This window comes from Thermobia domestica, chromosome 1, assembly GCF_964235325.1.
Source record: "Thermobia domestica chromosome 1, izTheDome1.hap1.1, whole genome shotgun sequence".
NCBI lineage: Eukaryota > Metazoa > Arthropoda > Insecta > Zygentoma > Lepismatidae > Thermobia > Thermobia domestica.
In genome coordinates, this window is record NC_137454.1 from 330,814,738 (window position 1) to 330,838,247 (window position 23,510).

A 23,510-nucleotide genomic window follows, 5' to 3' on the forward strand; every position below is an offset into this window, starting at 1 on the left:
TGTTAATATATGAATAAAACATTTCGACACCCCTTCCAAGTAGTATTGGGCATAATCTCACTTGCCAAGTGCTAACAGAGACTGTGACTCTGAGCAACCTCGTTTGAGATTATCTTGTACTTATGTACACTATTCAAAGGTTAACTATTGACAGAATTACCTTAACAAGGAAAAAAACTCATCTTACATGTAGTACTTTATTGTATTTGTTAGTTCTTCATTTCGATATATCCGCCCGCGCTGGAGCCTTGGTCCCGCTCTCGAATACTCCTACTGCAAACTAGAATAAATTGAAAGTGTGTGAATTTCTTTTAAAGTTCTAAAATAAAACATTCAACATGTCCCCAAAACAATAAACGTTGCCACTTTAACTGCTTGAACTGTGTCCTTTTGTTCCGAAGATGTAAAACGTATCGAAGAAAATATTTCGTTTTTTAATAATTTACACTTCTCACTTTTCTTGTGTACACTACTTTGCTAAATGATTCAATTCCACTCTGTTCTCCAGAACACAAATTTATTTTTATAATGGAAATAATTTTAATACGTTTACATCTCCAAAACGAAAGGACACAGTTCGAGCTGTTAAGGTGAAAGAATTTTAGTGGTTTAGGGACATGCGGAGTGTTTCGTATTAAATGGCTTTAAAAATCACATTATGATATTTCTTTTAGTTTTTAATAGGAGTTTTCGAAAGCAAGGCCCCAGCGCAGGCAGATATATTGAAAGGGAGATTCAACAAAGATAATAAAGCACCACATGCAAGGTGTGTTTCTCTTTTTCTTTTTTTAAATATGCATCCCAGAACTTATACAGATTATTATATGGTTATCTTAACTCTATTCAGCTTGAAGTCATGTGTAAACTTCACTCGCGTTTATGTTATTCAAAAACATCAAATTCCACATATGCATTCGGACATGTCTATAGGTTATTTAACAAATGATACGCTTTGTCCAGCGTCTATAGCACACTATAAGTAATAGTAAGTATGTACTCTCATGCTCATGAGAGAAAATAATACTTGGAATTGAACATCCCTCGTACTTAGTTAAGTGTCTATTTACACTTTATCGTAAAAGTTCATAATCTTTACATTATTCGTATTTCATAATTTTGTGTTGTATTTTTGTTTGTAATTTTGTTTACATTATTTGTTGTATTACATTTGTTGGAACAATTCTTGTACTCCCATATTGAAACGCAATTAATATTTTTTGAACGAGAATGGCAAGTTTTTGTATTTTTCAATTACCATACGTTTCATGTGTTGCATTTTTGTTATTTTGTAACAAAGTAATTTGCAATAATGCTTTAAAATTAGAAGTGAAGTAAAATATAGTAGTTCAGTACAATGTTTATTGTTTTCTCCTGAAGAATGTAACAATGTTTCATGTGTGAGAATGTGTAAAGTTATGTAAATTTTTCACCATAATACAAGACGTTTGTAAAATTTCAACTGGTGTTTTCTATTCATAATATGTGTTTCGCTTATAATTGTACAAAGAATTGGTTGTAGGTACCCACTTCTCTTTAAGTTATATTTTGTTCATGGACCGGTCATGAGGACGAACGATAGTCCATTCTCAGCAGGCAAAACAGACAGTAGACCGTACCTCGTTCTCTGTCTGTCTGTCTGTGTGTTTAGGTAGAAAATTTTTCAAAACAAATAACTTTATTTCGGGGTAAGGCAAAAAGAAAAATCCAACAGAAATGTAAAAGTCCATACTTAAAATTCCCTCACTTTTCCAGGTAGGTGAGAATCCTGAAATTATAATAAACAATGCCAAAGCGTTAAGTTTGTCTTACTCCCACAGAAGTTTAAAATGTACGCTATTGAAAATAATTTATTTCATTATGGTATATAGTGAGGGATGCCTATCTTGTTACAGTAAAACGCTGGAAGAAAGAATTTAGATATGATCGCACAAGTATACAGGATGACTAAAGTTCGCCACTCAGTGTCTACAGACCTAAGTTTGGCAACAAAATTAGCAGCTTAATGCTTGAAGATAGAAGTATGACTACTAATTCTTTAGCTAGAGAGGTGAAGGTGAGTAGCGGTCCGTTCACACCATGTTGAGTGAGACTCTGCACGTGAGGAAAGTGACGGAAAGGTGGGTTCCCCAATTGTTAACACTAGTGGCGTAAGCAGAAGCTCTTCAAGTTTCCTAGTTCATATAATTCAAAGTGCTGGTATCTCATATCTTAATATTATACCAGTTTGTGAATGTTTATTTTTTAATATTTTTTCTCAAGGGTGTTAAAAATCCAAACCCTCCCATGCGTACGCCACTGCTTGACACTTTTCCAATTGCGCTATGTGCAATGTTCACAAAGCATTCTGGACTCATACCACAAGGATGCTTTGGTAAACAGATTAGTGACCATGTATGAAGTTTTTGAAAGTGAAAGTCCCACAGTTGTGTCATGGTATTAACGGGCTGATCCATAGATGTGATACGTATAAGGCAATACAACGTAAATATGTGGAGAAGGAAGTTTCCGTAGACCCAACTACAAATCCTTAGATCCATGGTAAAGGTAAGTACTTTGTTGGAAATTGGCAATTGATACAGCACAAACATGCAGGAATGTAAGGACCCTTTGCATTGTAGTACGAACAGATTTTTGGTTGGTGCAGCACGTATCGGTTGATTATGTAACTCGTAGTGCAGGGTAGAATTCTAAACCTGTAAAGTAAAAGCTGAAGTGTTAATCGGAGGAAGATCATTTTCAAGATTAACTCTTCAGTCTTGACTTTACATGATATGCAACCCTGCATTACGCTTATATGTAGTCAGCAGGTACGTGCTGAATCAACGTAAAATCTGTTGGTCCGTACATTCTATGCATGGTATTGACTGCTAGAAAAGCAGGACGGCACAACATGCAGTACTGTGTTGGGAACACAGTACTGCATGTTGTGCCGTCATGCTTTTACTTGCGGAACACCCTTTCTATACGGGTGGCCCACACATTCACTACTTCAGTTACACCATGCTAGTTAGGGGACACACCAGTACAGCAAGATGTACCAACCTGCCAGTAATGGAGTTGATTCCTGCTTAACTTGTGGTGACCACTAATTGAAATTGAGTTACTTCTTTAAAGCAGTATGTACCTCCACTACATGAGGTTGGTAACGTACTGTCAGTAATGCAGTTCCGTCCTTCTCAGCTGTTGGTGACCACAATTCAACATTTCAGACTGTTGTTAACTCACGTAAAAACAGTTTGTGAATGACAGAAAAGCAGGAGGTAACCACCAGACTAACAGGCTGTGCTAAACTTTTTCGTTACGTCATTTGTGACTCATTACGTCACGGATAATTCGACGCGACGACAACGAACTCCAGACCTGGCATGGTGTTCCCTCCTGCTGTACTTTTATACATGAAATTGCATTACTTAAGGAGCGCACCCGCGTAAATACGATGTATCCACACGGAAATCCTAGTCCTTTTTTTCTCAGTGTATTTTCGTCATTTCACTATTATAATCGATTTTTTATCATCATTATATCTTTGAGCTTCGGAGTGTAATTATGTCACGTTAAACTAAAAGGATAATAAGGAGTGTTGCAAACTATACCTATGTTTTTCATGTCTTCGGAACGGTTTCAAACATGAATTTTTTGTAAATGACAGAACAATATATTCAACTATTGAAAATCATCTACGTGTATGGATATAAAACTTTTCTGCTTAGTTTTTCGGTATAAATTATTTTGACAAAAGGTCTAATTTTCAATCCCTTGTAACATTTTTTCCTTTTTCTTTCTTTCTTTCTTTCTTTCTTTGAAATTCATTATATGATGATCTAGCAGTGGACACTAAAACACTTCAATAAGTATTGCCCTGCCGGTCTCATTTATGTTATTATTGTTTTAGACGCCTCTTACCTTTGGATGATTGCGATGATACTCTAGCGTCCTTAGTATAACACTGAACAGTAAGTGCGATATAGTAGGATTGCGTTAAGCATGTGAATTTCGAAATACGTAATAGCCTGACGTAGAACCGTTTATAAATATACAGCTGTATGTTCAGTTGGCAACTCTTTTAATCTGGTAGTATTACAGAGTATATCAGACGATTTTTCGTTGTTGGCTTTTCCATTGTACCAAATCTCATTGCTTTATTGTAATCTATTAATTTAGAAGTTACAAAGGCATTTTAAGATAAATAGTCCACGCTGTGTATGGATAAAAATGATCATCAGAGCAATTTTTAGAGAAAACGACATTAAAAAGAACCCACAGTAAAGTAAAACACCTTAATTTTGAGAGTAGGACAAAACCTCGAAAACCCCCTACAGAATCTTATAAAGGCGCGTTGCGTAGGGTGTGACCATATATTCAGCAACACGTAAGTGAAAAAATATGTAAAGGCTGTAATAAATTCTTTGAAATTTCGAATTTTATTATTATTATTATTATTATTATTATTATTATTATTATTATTATTATTATTATTATTATTATTATTATTATTTTACTATTATCTAAAATCACAAGATCTTTATTCTTTACTATAGTCCCTCCAAAATTAGAAACTGGAATAAGCATTGCCGTTAACTAGATATTTTGCCAGGGAGAGGGAGGAAATGGTTCCTTTTTTCTGAGAGTTGAAAGCAGTAATGATGCAAGATGTAAAGCAGTGCTACGAAAATTTGGGAATCATCAATAAGAACGGAGCCGTGGTGGCTCACTGGTAGAGCGTTCAACTATAGTGTATGGGGTCCTGGGTTCGATTCCAGCTCGCGCCAAGTGAACTTCATGTTTAACAAACACCGTATGCATGGGTTTCCTCGTTTTTTTCCGTTTTCTCCCACTTCCTTCATTCCACCATTTCATTCATATCTCATCATGACCGTCTCCTTTAGCCTAGAAGGCATACGTGGGACGTAAAACTCAAAGATTTCATGTCATGTTTCTTACATTGAGAACGATAGGAGATATAGCTCTTCTCTTCCGGAACACCCCAGAAATCATAACTGATTGAAAGAACAGCAACAGTTTCAGCCCGTGATCTAACTTTATTTTAGGCAGGGTTAAGATGTTCTACAGACGAGTACCCCTCTGTTCTTAGGTCTATGACGATGACGGTACGTAGCATAACACTCATCAGAACCACTTAATATTTTAATTTTCTTCAATTTCGACTAAAGAATAAGTTAAATCGTCCTCACTCTGCTCCCTTCTTTGGAGGCATGCACATTAGAGCGTGGCAAAAAAAAAATAATTGATGCAAATTTAATGAAGATCGCTGCTCTTGCATATGCTAAGCATACTTTCAGTATTATTTCTAAAAAAAATCACTTCCACTGGTCGCAACTGGAATTTGATTCAGCAATTTTATTATTTTGTAATGTTCCAATTACTCGCTAGATAGCACCACAAATGTCAGTGTATTTTCGTAAAACAAAAGGTTTTGCGTGTAGTTGCAGAATTTCCTTACCATATATTTTAATTACAGTATATACATGTTTTCATTTTTCTCTTATTTTGCTTAAAATGAATGTTTGTTCAATGCAGATAACGCAGTTTTATCTTAAGGCTTGCAATAAGTTTTAAGAAATCTAGCATTTATATTTGTACGCCGCTATATTTCACGATAAACCTCATAGCCCATATATGTGCTAAATCATAACCAATGTCTATCTGAATCACTCCCGAAGAGACGACGTTATCGTCTGCGGTATAACATATTTAAAAAAAAAAAAATAAAAAAAAAATAAATAAAAAAAAATAAAAAATAAATATATTTCACGAGACATATACTCTCTCAACAGCTAGACGTACCATACGTCACGAGCTGTATTTTGTACCAAGCCTAGCCTAGCTGAGAATCGTTAACGTGCTTTCGAGGACATTGTGTAGCATACGCACAATAGAGACCAGCACGCATACGCTCTCTCTGGGATTGACAGTACTTTTCAGTGCTGGAGGGTGAAACCTATCATCATCGTTGTACACCGTTTCATCATATCATCGACATCATCCTGACTGATCATTGTTGTTGACTTCTCATATTGTACTGGCTTCGGCCACTTCGCAGTCTTCGCGATCCGTGGGTGTGTCCCCTGTGAACTCGATGGAGTGCAAGGGGGCCAAACCCAGAACGGGTCCCAATACCCAAAAACGATCAGGTGAAACACTACAATCACAAAATCAGAAAAAGCAACCTCGTCCTCGATCAAGATCTCCTGTCAGTCAGGCTTCCGAAAGTGACCTATATGATCTAGCTATGGACATCGCTTCAAACAAACCTCCAGCAACCTTCAATTATCTTCTCACTAATGCTGACAACAAATACTCAAATCCTAAACACATTCTAATTCAACTTATTAAATACTATCCGCGAGCTAATGTATCAGAAATCATCTTCACTAGAAACGGCATAATTATTAAATCTCCAGACCAAAACTTCCTTACTACAATAAGAAACAAAGCAGGCTTTCACATTTTTGGCGAAAAAGCTACCATCCAAGCTCTCTCTCAAACCAGAAAAAAGCAACCACCGCCGCCTCGACGCCAACCCATGTTTTCAGTGGTGATAAAAGGCGTTCCACCAGCATATTCCGATGAAGAAATCCTTGACGAATTAAGACTCGAATGTTATGAAGTTCACAAATGTATTCGCATCAAGTGTCAGTCCGGTCCCACCTATCTCGTTCGAGTTCTTACAACATCCAAGGAAACAGTAGACGATCTGCTGCAAAATGGTGCTTATATCTATCGCAGACGTCATAGAGTAGAACCATCCCGCACTTCACCACCACTCCCAATCCGCTGCGAAAGATGCCAAACATATGCCTCACATCTGACTAAAAACTGTCCAAACTCACCCCGCTGTGGACACTGCAATGAGGACCATTCCACTAACAACTGTCCTAACCTGAAAAAACCACCTCTATGCAATACCTGCCATCAACAACACCCAACCTATAGTTATAAATGCCATCAAAAACCTGCTCCACCTACTGATAAACCTGAACTATCCGTTCCCATCCGCACCACCGATTCCGCTACACCACCTGCTAACTCCTTACGAGAACCCATCACAGCTGAAGACTTGCTCCGTTTCACCACTCTTGTTCTTCAAAATATCCAGCCCTTCTTACGCCCACACATTCTTATGCAGGTCGATCACATAGCCCAACAATTATTTGGCCTACAACTTTCTGCCACTTACACCGGTCCACATGCCCACTTTTCCATCACATCTACTAAAACAGATCCAGAATGGCCATCTCTATAATTTACAACCATCGCCCAACAACTTCTAAAACACTATCAATCTTCATGGCAGTCACTTTCCTCTTCATTAATATCCGATCTCTTCTCACTCACAAAGCAGTTTTTGAACAACTCCTAAGGGAGAAACAAATACAGGCTTTTGCGTTGAACGAAACCTATCTCAAACCTACACATCATGTCCGTTTTCCACAGTTTCAACTACACCGTCATGATTGCTCTAGACCATACCAACGAGCAAATGGAGGCACTGCAATTGGAACATATCACAATATCCCTGTACGCACTCACTATTTTCCAAAGCCACATAACCTTCCCGAGTATTCCATAGTCACACTATATTTTCGCACCAAAATCATCACTCTATGCACTATCTACATTCGACCAGGCCACCCCATACCATATGAATTTTTTCAATACATTGACAATACTTTTAGGCATTACATCATCATGGCAGACATAAATATTCATTGCCGCCCGCAGGCTGAGAAACAACAGTTTCACAACTACATCTCTAATATCATTGCCGCCGATTTTCATCATCTCCCATCGCCATCTCGCCCCATCAGCAACACTTCCCCAGACATAGTTATCAGCTCTGCGTCTCTGAATATTCAAAATCTTAGGGTTCTCCCACCTTTCGGCAGCGATCATGCTCCGATACTACTCGATATTATTCTCACCCACTCAGCTCAAACACAACCACCGCCCATACACTACTTTGATTATAATCATGCAAATTGGGCTAATTTCCAAGCGGATCTTACAAATTCGATACAGCATCTTCCAGAGCCTACCTCAGAGCATGAACTCTATGACATTGTTGACCAACTCACAGCATCTCTTGACACAGCCACCCACAATAACATACCCTTACGTATACGTCATCCACACAAACCTCCGATCCCTCCACAATATCTTTCCATCCTTGCTGCTTCTCGCCGCTCTTTCCGTGACTTTCAACGTACTCATAATCCTATATCCTTAGCACAGCATCGTCGTTGGACTCGCATGCTTCATAATTACCTTACTGCCTATAAAAGAAAACGTTGGATCTCCACCTGCAACTCCCTCTCAACTACATCACATCCTACCAAATTCTGGCAAAAATTCCATCAGTTAACTGGTCAAACTCGACATACATCATACCCTATCATCTCTCATCATCATCCTCTCCAAACCGATACCGATAAAGCAAATGCTTTTGCCTCCTTCTTCCAAGAAATATTTACCCCTACCGTACAACTACCACATCCAACTATCACCCGACGTGTCGAACGCCTTGCAAATCCGCACTCCCCCCTCCTACAACCAAACATTCACCATCAACTCACCGATTCACCTCTTAATGATCCCATTACTCCTGCAGATATCTCAGCCTCCATCAAATCGAAACGTACCACGGCGCCTGGCTTTGACCATATAACTTATAAACTCATAAAAGCCTCTCCTCCCGTCCTATATACACTTCTTGCAGCCATATACAACTTCATTCTCCGCACCGGCTTTTATCCACCACAATGGAAAATCTCAAAAACTCTACTTTTCACCAAACCCAATAAATCTCCTACAGAACTCTCATCATACCGTCCTATACAACTGACATCAGTACTCAGCAAAATCTTTGAACGCATTCTTGTCAGTCGCCTTCATAACCATCTTTCTGACCGAAACCTCATTCCTCTTCATCAAGCTGGTTTTCGCCCAAACATCAGTATTTCCGATCAACTCTTACGCCTCACGACTGCCATAACTAATCATTACAATACCTCCAAACCTTCCTGCCTGTTATTGTTCGATCTTGAAAAGGCTTTTGACAAAGTTTGGCATGCCGGCCTCATCGCAAAACTTCTCTCTTTTCATCTTCCTTTCTCCTACATCAGATGTATCCATTCTTTCCTTTCAAATCGTATGACTTACATTACCGTCAACCAATCACTTTCACATCCGATCTTTCTTCACTGTGGTGTTCCTCAAGGCTCTGTTCTTTCACCCCTTCTTTATGTATTATACGTAGCAGACATGCCCCCTCTACCACCAAATGTCTCATTATATCAATATGCCGACGATACAGCTTTTTTCACCACAGCCAAGACTGTTCAACAGATAAATCGAACACTTCAACAAGCAATTGATGCCTTCACTTCCTGGTGTGACAAGTGGCGCCTAACAATAAATCCCCTCAAAACACAGGCTATCATTTTTCTTCCACCTCGCTGCCGATCACGAATTTATCGCAACCCTGCTCTTCTTCATATTCACGTCAATGGCACTTTCATACGCCCATCATCACAAGTAACATACCTCGGAATCATCTTTGACTCCAAACTCAGCTGGAAACCTCACTTACAGAAAATCCGATCACAGGCTACAAATCGATTAAACCTTCTCCGGCGGCTAGTGGGCACCACTTGGGGCTTACATACTGACACTGTTATTAAGACTTATAAGGTTTTCCTTCGACCTGCTCTCACACATGGCCATATATGCTGGATCTCTGCCCCTGACACACTATATACTAGACTTGCAATATCCGAACGTCATGCTCTCCGCCTTGCCTATCGCATAAGACTACCAGCACCAACTGCCGATCTCTATCGCCGTATCAACTTTCCCACCATCTTACAACACTTGGAAACACTCCGCACAAAATACATAACAAAAGTCATTGCCGAAGGTAATCCGCTCTTCCTCGACACCTTTCACCAGGACATCATTCATGATACCCCTCCTCAACATCAAGCCACACCTCTTCAACATCTTCTTACTCTGTACCATACGACTTTAGACGATAATGACCCCCACAAAGCCGATTTTGCTATATACCGTCCACCTCATCTTAGTCCATGCATTTATCCATCTCTGCACTAGTGTTCCATCAATGTTGCTAGCAGCGGGCTTCATCTGTCCTCATCAGCCCTGTGACGCCCCAGGGCAGAAGATAACCATTCACTCGTCCATACTAACATTACCCTCGTGTTTGTGACGTCCATCAGCACTTCACCTCATCTCTCATAAAAAAAAAATTAAAAAAAAAATTAAAAAAACAATAAAAATAAAAAAATAAATAAAAAAAAGATGCCCACAAATAAGAATGAAATGAAATAAAATAAAATAATGCTCCTAACCTCAATGCCCCCCTATAAATAAAGAAAATTTCCCCATACCTATAACTCTCGTCCCGAAGAAAGGGCGTAACCCTTTGACCGGCTTAACCCTTAAAAAAAAAATTCACGAGATGAAAATTTTTGTGGAAAATCAGTCTCTGGCCGACATCATCGTGTTTCTCGTCTGAGACCACAGGGGAATCACAAGAAAATTATATTTTTGAAGGAGCTTACACTGTGAAGGATCGTAAGATCGACATCACCGTACTTTTCTCTTATCACGAGTAGAGGGGAGTTACAGCTAGCTTTGACTATACATTCGACTTGAGGACACCGCCTCCTTAATAAACGAGTTCTCACTTTTAGTGGGAGCAGAACAATTTAATAATCGTCTATACTTTCGATTTGAGGACGCCCGCCTCATCATAAACGGGTTCTCACTTTTAGTGGGAGCAGAACAATTTAATAATCATCTATACTTTCGATTTGAGGACACCCGCCTCATTAATTAAAAAACGGGTTCTCACTGTGAGTGGGAATACAGCACGGTATCATCAAATATCTAAGAGGGTGAACCACCTGAGAAAAAACGGACTTCTCATCCCTAGTGGGTGTGAAGTATATCTCTTAATCTATTACATTCATATTTAGTTTTAAATTTTCCATACCGAGTACAACGATTTTGTGAAGTTGTATGTATTTCAGTATAGCAAACTGACAGTGAGTATGGCTTCATCTTCGAGAGGACCACTGACTCGATCAGAGTCTCAGCATTCTTTATTTGGTCATCCTGAAGTATTTTCTCGAAGACAACTCCCGACGAAGGAAGAAGTAGTCAAATGCTACCTGTTCTACAGAAAAATGCTACCTGAAGAGGGGAAAGAAACACCTTCTACGAGAGATATTTTAAATATGTGGCGAATGATCTTGTCAGTATCTGGAACAAAGCTAGCATTCCAGTCATTGGATATTCCAGCGTGTTGGGCAAACTTTCAAAGCTCATACGACTTGCCCAACAGCTCCAAAAATATCCACCAGCAAAGCGCACATCACTTACATTCGAAGCGGACTTCATAATTTCAAACACGTATTTGATATCTGTACTTGCAAATGTGTTAGAAACAAAATAATGGACAGACGGTTGTGTAAATGCGCCATAAAAGTACCACAAATTGAGTGAAATTTCTGGGTATATCAGACTTCGGGACGGAAAATGGTAATCGGTTCGAGTGACAAGATTGTTTCGAGTTCACTTCAGAAAAGAGCAGAGATGAAGTACCAGGAAGGGCAGTTTAGGAAAAAGCATTTGGAAAGCCTAACTAGGACTAAAACTACTGCTGCCAGTTGAACTTTATGGAAGAAAATGAAGCAAGTGGTGTGGCCTTGGAAGATGAATCACCTTATGAAGCAAACACTGAAGACACATATTCCGAAAAACGGTCAGCACAAAATAGGCATCAGTGCCCAAACTTAAGCCAAATGATGGAAAGAACTGGCGTTAGTAGCCGAGATGCTTGCAAATTAATTAATGCATGCCTGAAACACCTGAAACTGGATAAACCGGAAAATATACTAGAACCAACAAAGTTGCGGTGACAGCGAATTTATTGGAGAGACAAGGGAGCAGAATCTCGTTCGTTTGGCTTGCGCAGGCTAATTTGTGTTGGTTTTGATGGGCGCATAGATGAAACCAGACTATTTGGACCAGATGGAGGACAACTAACAAAGGAGGAGGATCACTACGTTATTATTGCATATCCTAGTGAGCAATACGTGGATCATATTGCTCCACAACGTGGCAAAGCATAAAATATTTCAAATGAAATACTCTCTGTTATACGTGACATGGATTCGACAGCTGCTTTGCGTGCTGTGGTATGTGATGGAACAAATACAAACACCGGCGAGCATTCTGGAATTATATGTCAACTGGAAACAGCTTTAAATCGACCTTTACAGTGGCTCATTTGTATATTGCATCTAAAGCTTCCACTAAGAGAAATTTTTAAAATATTGATGGCAAAACAACTGGTCCAAAGGGATTTTCGGGGCATATCGGAAAGATGCTAAGTTTTGATAAACGGGATGTTGAAATAGTTGATTTCCAGGCCGTCACTGGAAATGTCAAGGAATTTTGTGTGAATATCACAAAAGATTTTAGCGCTTATCAAAAGTATTTGCTGAAGGCTTGCATCGCAGTACAAAAGGAAAGGACAACGCTGATTCTGCTGTTATAAAATTTTTACAAACTGCTTCTCCAGGTGCCCTTAATCATGCCAGGTGGTTGACGCTCGCCAATCGAACCCTTCGTTTGTTCATGGGCACAAGAAATCCATGCAAAAACCTATTGCAGCTTGTAACCTACATCGTTAGAGTGTATGCTCTCAGTTGGTTCGAGATAAAAACCCACTCTAACTGCACTGATGGATCACGTAACTTCTATTTTATTTTGGAGAAAGTTAGAAGTTTACCTGATAGTGAGATGGAGGAAACTGCAATAAGATCTCTAAAGTTAAATTATTTTGCTTACAGTGAAAATATTCTTCTTGCAGCTCTTACAGATCCAGACATGGAAGTAAGAAAAGATGCAGTAAACAAGATTGTTGTTGCAAGAACGACCAAACAAGCCGTAGTGAGAAAATTTTGTAAATAAAATATTCAATTATGATTCATCTCGAAGCAGAAAACTACTACAAGATGATTGATTGGGATGCTTCCGTCACAACGCCACCTACACTTGTAAACTCAATGTCAGATGAAGAATTGCTGGCAAAGATTGAAACAGGACCACTGGAATTTACAGGAATTCAATGTCATTCACAAGCAGTTGAACGAGTCGTAAAAGAAGTTTCAAGGGTTTCCACAAAAGTTTTTGGTCATAAATCCAGACATGGAATGATTGCTTCATGCGAGGAATCAAGAAGAAAATTTGGAAATTTGGATACTAAGCATGTGTTTCTGAAAGCAGATAATTAAGTAATACTTCTTTAAAAAAAATAATGCATGTTTTAGAACAATAAACCTACTGAACAGAAAAAAAAAACTTTTTATGATATGCCAATAATAGGTTCATTGTTAACTCAAAGTTGGGACCCTTAACTCAAAAGATAAAAATCTGAAATTTTACATACGAAATTATATTTACTTGTATCAACTTTCAGAACTAGAGACAAAAGCTTCTGTTTACATTTCTTGAAGTGCGCCCCGCCCTAATGCACATTCCATTTTATGATTAAATTCCTGAATCAACTTGAGTTCCTTAAAAGTCAGGTATCCATGCAGGATTCCCAACTTTTTCGGTAAAAAAGTTTTATGCTAAAGCAAAAGCAATGGTTCCAATAGTAATTACAAAACAACAAATTACACTTTTATATTTAAAACAATAAAAATAAAAGTGCCACAATTAAATTTGTTAGGTTCAAATATTACAAAACGCAAGTTATATTCTTTTCGTTAATTATTTCAGAATAGAAATTTAATTCTACTTTCTTCTGCTGTTCAGAACAAAAATAATGTCATAGCTGCAAAGTACATTTAGATAACTATTCTAATGTTTTCCGCTTGCTATCTATTAAACATATTTTTCATGAACTTTCCGTTAAAGTTAATTAAAATGGAAAAAGATCGTTTCAATTCCGAGGCTTTTTTCGCTATACAAGTGGCGGCTGATGAAAATTTATTAAGTAGTGACAAAATAATAATATGTTATATTTCTAAATAAAATTATTTCACTTACATCATTAATGATCCTTGAAGTTTAACTGAACATGTTTTGTGGTCTAGCTGAGATTCTCCCTTTCCACATCGGGTAGCTGTGATTTTGTAAACACTCGCGGCGCATATCATCACATCATTTGAACATCTCCGACCCTTTGCACACTACGACACTTTGTGTGTCGAAGATTCGCGGCAAGCTGTATCGTCGCGTCGCTGATACTCGACACTCACCTGCGACGTGCCAGAAGCAAATTCTTACTTCACGTGTCGCAGGAATGTGACACTTTCTTTAAGCCAGAACAAGGGACAATGCACTTTATATAGTTTGTATGCAATTTTTAAATTGACGTAATACTAAACAATCTGTTATATTCTTTAACGACAAGGTGCAAGTGCATCCATAAGTAGTACAAATATAGCCTGGAGTTGGCGGTCCCCCTTGAGCCGCGGACAAAATCCGGGGCCTAGTCAGTATATTGCTAAATCCATCACTGAGTCCAATATTCAGTTCGAGACTTGTTCTTTTGAATTGTTTTCAAATTGGTATTGCGATTGTTGTCAGCTAATCAAGGTTATACAACCTACTTTATCGTTCCACTCCATCGCTTCTTGAAAACGGCGCTTGGTTTGACCCACTTCATCTCTGGTGATGACGAATGGGCCTTTTCCTGGTTATGAGCTCCCATTTCGTTGATCCGAGGAAGCAGTATTTTGCTTAAGTATATTGTTACTTCAAGATCTCTATGTGTTACAACGAGCATTTTTGTTGGGTTCTCGCTGTAACATATAGACTCTTCAGCTGTTTATGCAAGGGTAAAGAGATACAAAAGTCTTCTGAAGTCTACTGTCTAACTTCTGTAAAATATAAAAGAATCTTTAGACATTTTTTGTGTAATGAAGAACCCTACCATTACCGCAGTACAAAAGTGAATGAAAAAACACTTTTGCAGACGAGCCAAATATTTATGTTTCAAATATAAAAACAAATGATTTAAAATTGAACTATAAATACAAGCTGTATAATGTAATAATAAGCCTATAATACATTGTAAAACAATATACAGTACATTTTTTTCAAATGGCTGCTTTCTGTGTCGTACACAGAAGTTCGTCAACAGGAATGGAGCAACCATGTTCATATAATTTTAGGTGTCTTAATAATAATTTTAATATGGTGATTGTTTATTTTTCACAATATCTTGTCCAAGGAGGGTTAAAACCCAAAATTCACCTCCTACGCGCCATTGCCAGCTTGCAAACAATGAATTTTGAAAAAACAACTTGATGCAGTTAGTTAAACAATTTAATGCTTATTTTATTTTTTTCATTTATTAAAATTGTGATGGAACAGTAAACTCCATTCGAAATGCATACATTTTTTCCTTAAAATTAAATTACAATAAAACTTATTTTTTCTTCATTTCGTAGCTTAAGATTTCGGAATGTTAAAAAACTACAATTTATTTACTGAAAAAAAAATGAAATGAAATCTTTGAGTTTTACGTCCACGGTTATGCCGGTTAGGCTAAAGAAGACGGTGATGATGAGAAATGAATGAAATTGTGGAATGAAGAAAGTGGGAGAAAACGGGAGAACCCCGAGAAAACCCACGAGCACAGTGTTTGTCCACAACAAAGTTCACACGGCGCGAATTGGGATCGAACCAGGAATCCCAACATCGGAGGTGAACGCTCTACCACTGAGCCACCGCGCCCCCCAATCTATTTATTGTGTAGTGTATTCAGTAGATTTTACGTTTCATAGAATAACGAGACTAAAAATATCTATACAGGATCAATCCATGCAAAGTGATCGAGAACAAAGAAAAATTGCCGCTCGACCTTTTCAAAAAATCTAATTTTTTCATGAATGTTTATCCCATGTCAGGTACTTCAAAACCACAATTTATTATTTTTACAACATTCCATGGCGACGCAGCGGCCGCCATTTTGCGTTTTTTTTTTTTCGATTTTAGGCGTTTACGTTTTTTTGAATATCTCAACATATATTTGTCCTACAAAATTGAAGTTGCTGGACGTCTCCAACTCCGGGCCGGCCTTAAGACGATTGGACCGATTGCTCCCAATTGGGCCACGCGCCTAAGGGGATCCCGTACTAGTGCCGTCTACTCTACTCTCCAGTCTAATCTACTCTTCAGTGCCCAGAGCAAACAAATGTGTTGTGGTCCCTATGACTAAATTTTGCTCCAAATACATATAATTAATAAATGCCATTCTGCTCGCGAGGCCCCCGGCCAAGTGGCTATGGTACCGTTAAGATAACTTAGTCATATTAACACGCAGTGCAAGTAGGGCCTATTATTTTAACCTTAAATTGCAAAATAACTTTCGAAAGTCAATTCCTATAATGCCACATTGACAAAGAAATTATATTATCTATAGGTATTATGACGCATTCAAGACGTCATTCTCTTATATTTTCCACAATATAAGGATTGTTGGTAGCTTTCGCTAATTTTTTAAAACACATTTTAAAGTATAATTATTGTTGTATGCATGGCCGCCCGCAGGATGGGGCAAGGGGGCTAATTATATCACTTAGGCCTATTCTTCGAAATACACGTCAAAACTTGTTCGATTGGCTTGCTGATACACTGTTTTATTTAATAGATTAGTGCGAAATTCTATAGTACTATAGGTATTTACTATATTTAATATATGCACAGTGGCGTAGCCAGGATTTCATTTCGGGGTGGGTCCGGGGGTCCTCCTCCGGAAAATTTTCGGCAATGGGGAAACTAAAACGCAATTTTAGGGTTTCTTTTAACAACTTGAAAATTTTTGGGGGGTCCGGGGGCCTACAGTGTTCGGTAATGTGGGGACTGAAAATATAATTTTAGGTTTTATTTTAACAACTTTTCAAAATTTGGAAGAGTGGTCACTAAAACAAGTAGTATTATGACTATGTCCTTTTCGGATAGATATAATATACTACTAATATTGCTAGTTGTAGATTTAAGTATATATAATTTTATATTGAAATGTACCTTATATATGTTTAGTCTATTAACTTTCACACACTATTTAAGCTCAGATTGTGATTGCCATCCTTCTGAATGCAAAAACTCTATTAAACTTTTCAAATGAAATGAAAATGATATTCTTTTTTTATTTGACGTCTGAGGATTTGTTGTTACGAGATGGATGATAAATAAAAGGGAGCGATTATAAAATTAAATTTTGTGAGCTCTCCCACCGGGAATCGGGCTCGAGAATATGAACACCACAGGCGCACGCGCAAACCACTACACCAGCAGAGAGAGCGCATATATATATATATATATATATACAGGGTGAATTCTATGATGACAACATACTTGGAGGGGTAATAATACACAGTAGCGAAGCGTACTATGAGGCTCTGAGGCCGGGCCTACCCTGTTTTCTCCCGTATATATTTTTTTATCTTTGATTTCTTATAAAATAAATACTTCAACATTTCGTTTTTTTCGGTAAAAAATAATAGGTTGGAAACACTTTGAGTCCTTTCCGTCTGAGCCTCACCAGCTCTACGGTCAGGTTTACGGGCTATGCTGCTCAGGAAGCGAAACTGTTATTGCTGGGGGTTGCACGCATTGTTGGGAAGATGAGAAGGCTCGCCTCTAGGAGTTTAGTTTTAGCATTGAAGGCCTTCAATGCTAATATTTTATGGAGAGTAAGAAGTTTCTGTGTAGAATTATGTATTTCTATTAGTGATAACTTGTTTAATTTAGGCATATATTCCTAGGAGTTATTCAAAGTTGCTGTATTTTTCCTACATGGTGCCTGGTTAATAATAGCTTGTAGAAAATAAGTTTGATACATTAAACATATGTATAAATTTACCAAACGCTACGATCAGGATACAATAATATTATTTGTGTGTAATTTTAGTTGTTTTCCATTTCATAGAATCAGTGGGGTAGTTAGGATTTTGTTTCGGGGGGCTTTGCTAACTTTATTTCTGGAAAGGTGAAAATTATATAATAGGCCTATATATATATAACAATAAAAAGTTGCGATAAAATTTCGGTGAGTGCTTACGCCCGAAAGCCTACAATATTAAATACAAAACAATACAATATTAAATATCTTACGTTGATTCAAATAAAGTTCCTTCTGAGCATTAACATTTCTAGTGAAATCTTATTAAGTGATGCATTAATTAAAAGCAGTATTGAACTTACTTTAAAGTGAGAGTTGCAAGTAGCAAACGCTTATCTAAGAAATTTGACAACTAATTAAAGAATATGCTTTCTCTCCCTCGATTTTCAAATATGCAGGAAATGAAAGCAGCAAGTGAGAAGGAAATTCCCCTCAACCCCCTGAAAATGCCGGATAGAAGAAAAAATGAAATTAAGTTTTTGAGTTTTACGTCCCACGCTTATGCCGGATAGGCTAAAGGAGACGGTGATTGAGAAATGAATGAAAATGATGGAATGAAGAAAGGGGGAGGAAACGGGAGAACCCCAACGAAACCTTCACACACGGTGTTTGTCCAGCACAAAGTTCACTTGGCGAAAGCAGGATTTGAACTGCACCAACATACGGGCTATGCTCCCCAGACAGAAGAAAGTATGAACTGCACTTTAAAATATTTGTAGTGGAGCTAAATGGGAATATTCCAATCACACATATTGCGTGTTTTCCCCATGTAAATATTTATTGAATAATAATAATAATAATAATAGATTACTTTCCGTCCACTTATATTTCATTCTTTCTTGTTAAATTAAACAACAGCAACGAAAAAAAGCTATGTATACATGCACATAAATTCAACTCTAAACAGTGTTAGAAATACAGCTAAGAAAGCTCTTTAAAATAAATAAGATTTGGTAGTTTTTTAAAACTCAATAAGGGATTAGAATTCTGACTGTAATTTTAAATATTTTGATACATTAAATGTTACTTGTACTATTAATTTGTCGGGTCTATCCTACTTGTGGGATTACGCTTCGCCACTGCAAGTAAGTAGTAGTATTAAACTTCTAAATTCCATTTTGAGAGACATCTATTTTGAGAACTATTTTGAGAGTCAGTTGAGAGGCATGAAATGTGTGCTAATTTTTTCATATTTGGTTTCGACAACATCTCTTAGGTTATAAAATTTCGACTTAAAGTGAATTTCTAATTGTGCAAAGAGTTATGAAACTTATCGATATAAGGACTGTTGGTTTATCAAACTTTTTGTCTATCATTTCCATTCAAACTTCTAAACAAGTTCTAATGCTTCTACATTGTTCATGCTATAAACAGTTGTTGGTAACTGTTGTTATACTATGACCATGTAAGGTACATGCCCCTTGTCTACCCTTTCAAAAGCGTTATAAATAATAAGTCGGATTTTAGCAACGGTTTTCTTTAATATTTTTTTTACACCAAAAAGTTATGACAAATTTGTCGCAGATATTTCATTTACTATAGTGTGAGATTAGCTGTAACAATTGATTTTCTTCCTTTCTTTCTTCATTTTTGAACTGAATAATATTCTAAATATTTCTGAAAGAGTAATTCGCTTCAATACTTCTCAAAATAGTATTCAAAGATGTAATGCAGGAAACTTTCTTTTCATTTATGAACACTCCATTGCAATACCTGTTTCTTTCTATCTTTTTTTGTTCTCTTCTGTAGATCCTAGTAGTACTTCGAAATACAAAAAATACAGTTCCCTTTCTTCACTACTACGTATATGAGCAGTCACATGCAGGGCCGGATTTCCCAATAGGCCCGGTAGGACCGGGCCTATGGGCGCAAGCTCCCAGGAAGCGCACGGTCGAGAGAAAAAAAATTTAAAAAATATCTAGAAATAAAAATAAATAGCCATAACATAACATATTTTTTGAATTGATTTTAAAAAATCAGGCTAATAAAGCATTCTAATTTTGAAGTTCATTGGAACAAATAATTGTTGGTAACTATTTTTCAACATTATGCATCAACTTTGTTACAACATTGATCTCAAACATGGGAGAACTGGATAAAATTGCATCGTGGAGTGGTGTTTAAGCAATTAACATATAGGCCTGATATATTTTTTTAATAAAGGTTTTTAGGAAAGTAACTAACCAGACTAGGAGGCGGAAAATATTATTGGGCCTAGGGGCGCCAAAATGCTAAATCCGGCCCTGGTCACATGTGTTTACAGGTAATGATGTATCACAAAACATACCGTCAATACATTAAATTGCTCTTAACACATTGAATCAACAGAAACAGAGTTTCTTTACAAGTTGTGTACAATAAAACAGAATACAGTAGAAACATATACAATATGGAATATCTCCACATGTGGTAGACCATATATTCACGAAGAAAGTTCGAACTATTTCATTCTAAACAGATTTTACTTTAAAAAAAAATTCAATGTGAAGAAACTGGTAACTCCAACTCCTTCGCAGTTAGACACTTCTGTCGTTCATCACCCTTTAATGAATTCTTTTTCTTTTTCTTTTAAATAGTCTTCAGAATATTCCAAATTCAATATATATCGAATTGTTGTCCAAAGGGTATTTTTTTAAATGTGTGATGACAAGTATCGTGTAATATGTTAAAAGTAAAGTGTTTCCAATATTTTTTTCTTTTTCCTTAAAGAAAATTTGTGCCAAGGCACGGCAGCTACAAGAACAATTTTCTTTTATCTTTGCCAAAACAGTGAAGTGCGTTTCAAAGTATCCAAGGACGATCAGGGTTTATTAAAAACATTAACAGTGACAGCACAAAGATATTAACAGCTGAATACTCAACCCTGTTGTAAGGGCTTCAACAGTTCTTTGAAGAGCCTCTTAAAGTTCATAGATTTCCTAGTCTCCGCTACCACGATCTTTTCTTCTCCTTATTCGTTCCGGTTTCAGAAGATTCGAACATGATGCAATCGAACTCTGACTCTGGGATGTCAGTTAATGAATCATTCTCTAAGATATCGCTTTTGTAATCATCAGATGCTATTGTGGTAAGCGAATTGGTTTCATGTATTAGGTTCTCAGGCATGCTATTAACGAAATTAAGTTCTCCATCGGTACATAGTAACGTGGCCCGGTCGCTGTCATCATCTTCACTGCATTCCCAGGAAGCATCTGCTGGAACATAACCGATAGAAGGCTCCTCATTAATCACAAAGCTGTGCACATCAGTGCGAATGCTGACATATGGAAGAATACATTTTAGACACATGTCGTTAACTGAGAACCAGGTGACAGAGTAATCTCGTAACGTATAAATAAAAACTCGTGTAACCACTTCTTCATCGTATTTGTATGTGTAAATTCTGTTCCCACTGGAGTCGATACTTTGGTACTCTGTACAACGACGGTCACAACTTATGGTATTTCTCGGGTTATCAATAAACGGAAATCGGATTTCTTTTGAAAAGAGCGCAAGAAAAGAATTCTTAAAGTCATCAATCATTTTAAAAATCGGACCTTCACTATTTCGCGTCTGACTTGTATACTTTTTATTGCCGCACTGAATTTTCCAGCTCTTAGTAACGACAACAGTGAACACAAGAATCGAAAATCTAGTTTTATCAACAATGACTTGCGATATTTCGTATTAGGCATAATATTAACAAGAGCAGGAAAAAATAAAAATCAAACATTTTTGATAATTTTTGGCATAGATATCTAGAACAGTTAAGCGCAAAATTGTTGAACTTGATGCAGGTAGTATATCTTTGCATGTGAATTCGCTTTCCGAAAGCAAGTTTTATATATGCTTGGATTGATGATTAGCGTTCCTTCCACCAATGAGGCTCTATGAAGCGTGCATCACTGTTAGAAGTATATCAATGTTAGGATTATTTGTGTCACTGTTGGCAATATGTGTATCACTGTTAAGAATATTTGTGTTACTATTAGGGTATGTGTATCACTCTTAGAAGTATGTGCGTTCACGTTAAAGGTGTGGATGATTATTAGGAGCATGTGCATCACTGTTAGGAGTATGTGCATCACTGTTAGAGTATGTGTATCACTGTTAGGAGTATATAAGTCACTGTTAGAATATGTGAATTACTGTTAGACTGTGTATCACTTAAGAATATGTGTGTCTTAGTAGTATATGTATTACTGTTAGGAATATATGTGTCACTGTTAGAGTATGTGTATCACTGTTAAGAGTATCACTTAAGAATATGTGTCTTAGTAGTATATGTATTATTGTTAGGAATATGTGTGTCACTGTTAGAGTATGTGTATCACTGTTAAGAGTATATGCGTTACTGTTAGAATATGTGTATTACTGTAAGAAATATGTGCGTCACTGTTAGCAGTATTTGCATCACTGTTAGGAGTATGTGTATCACTTTAAGAGTGTTTCATCATTAAGCGAAAACAAACAACAGATATAATCTGCTACTTGACAATGTACTGTTCATATAGTATATAAGTAACTAATATCATATGTTCCAACAGAATAACTAACTATTTCTATGGCCTACCGGAGGTTAAACGCCGCATTCACAAAAGCTTTCCATTGTCATCTCTCCGTAGCCAACTGAATCCGCTAACTTTGTATTCCTATTTCTGCGAGACTCGTCATTATTTTGTCCTCCTATCTGCACCTAGGTCTTTATATTTGTATTTTGCCGATTGGATTCCTAGTTATAATTTTGAAAACATTTTCACATATTATTTATTCCATCCTGATTACATGACCTGCCCACCTGAACTTCCTTGACTTAATGTCCATTCAATATTAGGAAAACCGTTTCTCGTGATGAAGTTTCTGGCCTGAACTGTACCGTTCCTTGTTATGAAGTTTTAGCATTTCTGTCACTTGTAAGTTAGAATTTTCACCTTAATATTTTATTTTCGAATACTTTCAGTTTGTGTTGTTTCCTCAAAGTAAGTGATCATGTTTCGTAACCATACAGTACATCAAACATAATTATACGTAGTTTGATATATTTTAAACTTTAAATTATTCGACAGAATTCGTGAAAACAAAGAATTTGAACTGAATAAAATCCTAATTCCTTACTTCCTTTGAGATTAATTTCTTCGTGGATGTAGTTGTGGTCTCAATGTTGATCCTAAATATTTGAAAGTGTCCACTTTGTTGAAGTATTGTTTAATATTTTAAAGTATTCATAACTTTACCAGTATTAAGTATTAAGTATTTACGGTCACACCGAATTTCCATGTAATATTTTCCTCTGGATGTTGAAGTAAAAAATGAAGTAGGCGAGGATGATAAAGGTTCAGTATTCTTCGGAATGAGTTTGAAAAAGTTATATTTGAGATTAGGAATGGAAAGGCAACCAGGACAGGTAATATACCAAAAGAATTCACTATGAATATGGGAGACAAGGTCAAAAAAGAATTGTTTCGACTGTGCAATCCCAGGAGCGTGGCGAAAAAACTTCCTGAAGATGATCATGATACCGATGGCTAAGAAATCGAACCCAAAGAAATGTGAAGATTATAAA